General features: G+C 39.1%; 1 pseudogene; it reads left to right on the top strand.

Moving 5' to 3' along the window:
* The first annotated feature begins 1504 nt into the window (after positions 1-1504).
* LOC101844722 lies at positions 1505-1718 on the top strand (annotated as a pseudogene).
* Positions 1719-3578: the final 1860 nt, after the last annotated feature.

The following is a 3578-nucleotide window of genomic DNA, read 5'->3' as shown; positions in this document are numbered from 1 at the left end:
GGGTTGTTTTTTCCTCCATTTCTTTAAGGGATTTCCCATATCCTCTTTGAGAGCCTCTATCATTTTCATGAATTTGGTTTTAAGGTCATTCTCTTCTGCTTCACTTGAATTGGAATTTTGGACTCTTGCTGATGTGGAGTCTCTAGAATCTGGAGGTGTCTTACTTTTTTTCTATTGCTGAGTGTGTTTTTGTATTGTCTCCTTCCCATCCTTTCTTCTAATGGGTGCAGAAAGAGCCTCTTCCTGGCCTGGTGTTTAGGGGACCAGTGGTGATCAGGAGTGGGATCATGAATTTCCACGTAGAATGACAAAAGCTTTAAAGGAATTTTAGAAACAAAAGAACAGAGAAAAGCATCGGTTCTTGGTAGCAGCATTTTTCTCAGGTGGGCTCTGTTTTGCTAGCGACAAGCAGAGACCCAGGTGGCTTGTTTAAGGGAGTCTTCCTGATTCAGCATAAGTAAAAAAGAAAGAAAGAAAGAAAAAACTTAGCATGGTTCTTTTAAGGGGCTCTGCTAACGATTGAAAGGTGTGTACACAGCTGGAAGTGGCAGTAACCACATCTCCAAGCCTACAGCTTTTGCTGGGTGTCAGCATAGACTGAAGTGATGAGCTGGAGTCACGCTTATACCCGCCATCTTGGAAAAACTGCAGTTTAAACAGCAGCAGTTTTCACAGATAAGACACGTGGCCAAAAAAACATAATGATTTACAGTAAAGGGTATCCAGTGCTCTAAACCACTGAATCATCTCTCCAGCTTGGGACTTGTTATTTTTGTATGGTGCTGAAGATCAAAGCCAAAGTCTCACTCATGGTGGGCAAACACTTTTTGACTGAGATATACTCCTAGCCCCACATTATTTTTTATATTTACATTAAAAAAGAGAAACAGCCTAATGTAGTAAGTACACATTCTCTTGTCAGAACATCTGGGTTAAAGAATCAATTCATCATCAGTAAATCATGGGATTTTCATCAAGTCACTGCACTTACATGTGCCTCAATTTTATCACCTACAGTGTTATGTGTTAGCTTATAATATTTACAGTAGCAACTGAAAATGTTGATTCATTTCTGTACTCACAACACCCAAGAAACTAAGTAAGGTGAATTGATAGTTCAAAGCCACCCTTGGCTACCTAGCAAGACTCTGCTTCAGAAAAGATTTTACAATAGAGATGTATTATTATTTTTTTTTGGTTTTTGAGACAGGGTTTCTCTGTATTGTTTTGGAGGCTGTCTTGAAACTAGCTCTGTAGATCAGGCTGGCCTCGAACTCACAGAGGTCCTCCTGCCTCTGCCTCCTGAGTGCTGGGATTAAAGGCATGCGCCACCAACACCTGGCTAGAGATGTATTTTTTCAGAATATGTAGGTATAGCTTTTATGCTTCTGGCCTGGAGTATTTAAACCTCTGCAAAGTGTGTAGCAGAACTAAGAACAACCTATTGTGATTGGTTCACTGATGATCCCTAGCAAAGAACTAAAGATCATTACTACAGCATAAAATGTTCGACATAAGGGCTTGGGCCATGTGTGTTGTGAGGTGAACTGCAGGACTTCCTTATCACAGGTATTTTGGCTCTCACTCCACTACTCCTAGTTAGTGCTATATGGTCCTGGAATTTGACCAAGATGATTGAAGCCAGAAAGAAGGAACAAAAGAAGAAAGAAAAACATCAAGAAAATATTTCAAAGGCTAAATGGTTTAGAAAGGATTGAAGGAGTGAATGGGCTTTTCAAGTATAGAAACATCATCTAGAAAATTCTGCAACTTTGGAACAATTTACTAAGGTTCCAAGAGGTATCCAGTTTCATGATAGTATTATTTGGTAAATTAAATCATATATCGCCTCAATCAACACTGTAGTAACTTTTAGGCTTGGAAATTGAAATTTGTTGATGTCTACCGGCAGGTGTCTTAAGTTTCCATTTGTGCTACTGGTGGAGCATACCTAACCTGAAAATTCAAAACCCAGAGTGCAAGCCAGGCGGGGGTGGTACACTCCTTTAATCCCAGCAGTTAGGAGGCAGTGGCAGGATGATCTCTATGAGTTCGAGAGCAGCCTGGTCTACAACAGCTAGTTCTAGGACAGGCTCCAAAGCTACACAGCGAAATCCTGTCTCAAAACAAAATAAAAAACCCAGAGTGCACAAAATCTGACACCTGTGTTTAGGCATGCTGCCAAAAAGGGGAAATTCCACACGGGATCTTGTGGTGGTTTCAGTCAAAACACAGGTGCCCTAAAATGTTATGTAAAATTTCCTTCAAGATAGAAGAAAAAATGATATTTTGTTTAGACTTCTATCCCATCCTCAAATAAAATACCCTAAAATCTGAAAAAATATTACTAAACTAAAGCATTTACTTTGAAACATTCAGTTGACAAATAGCATGTCTTCTTCAAACCCGCTCTCCTTAAGGCTTAAGCAATTATGCAGAAGTGGAGGGGAAAAGTTTGCAAGGGCCAGAGGGGATGATGGATACCACCAACAAAAGTGTATCTTCTAGACACAACAGGTTCAATGCACATATAAAGTCAGACTGTGGCAGCATGCAGAGGGCCTGCAAAAGTTCATGCCAGATAGGGTCCCAGCACTAAAAGGGGAAAGTGGACATGTGTTCCACCTGCTAGCAAATGAAAAATAAGTTTTCTCCAATCTCACTGGATATGTTAACCGCATTTTGAGGTAGGCACCATGTCCAACATAAAACAAATGTACTTTTGTAGATTTTTTGTCTCATTTTTCTTTGTTTGGGTTTTTGTTTTATTGGTCCTTTTTTGATTGTATAGTTTGGTTTATTGTGTGTGTGTGTGTGTGTGTGTGTGTCTATTTCTTGTTTTTGTTTTTGTCTGTTTTTTTTAAAGAGAGAGGGAAACAGAATTAAGGTTGGTGGGCAGGAAGGTAGGGAGGATCTGGGGAAGGGAAAATCATGATCAAAATATATTGTATGAAAAACATTTCAATTAAAAAGTAATTTGAAGCCTTGGAAGGTTATGAGAAGTCAAAGTGTTGGCTCCATAGGCAGCTGGCTGTTTCCTTAAAAGGCTAGATCTCACTTTTTCTTCCTTAAAAATAATGATGATAGTGATAGTAAAAAAAATCATTTGCTTGCCGTGTGATGGTGGCACACTCCTTTAATCCTAGCACTCAGGAGGCAGAAGCAAGCAGATATCTGTGAGTTCGAGGTCAGCCTGGTCTACAGAGCAAGTTCCAGAACAGTCAAGGTTACACAGAGAAACCCTGTCTTTAAAAACTAAAAACTAAACTAAAATCATTTCCTCAACCCATAGTAAAGCTTCTTTAAAACTGACAGTCATTTGTCATTTTGGAGCTTATGGTAATTAAGTGAAAAGTAACGTGTGAGGAAAATGGCTTTAGATTATAAACACTATTCAAATGTTGGTTTAAAATGTCGATCAGTTCTGGACAGAGGCTATTAGGAATGTAAAAGAATTACCTTCTGAAGTGAAAACTTTCTTTGGATTAAAATATACAGTATTTTTGTTGCTTTTGAGACATGGTCTCTCTACATAGCTCTGACTATCCTAGAACTCACCATGTAGACCAGGCTGTCCT

The sequence above is a fragment of the Mesocricetus auratus genome, unplaced genomic scaffold (genome assembly GCF_017639785.1).
Source record: "Mesocricetus auratus isolate SY011 unplaced genomic scaffold, BCM_Maur_2.0 Super-Scaffold_100003, whole genome shotgun sequence".
NCBI classification, from domain to species: Eukaryota; Metazoa; Chordata; class Mammalia; order Rodentia; family Cricetidae; genus Mesocricetus; species Mesocricetus auratus.
This window is presented reverse-complemented; position numbering and strand designations above follow the sequence as displayed.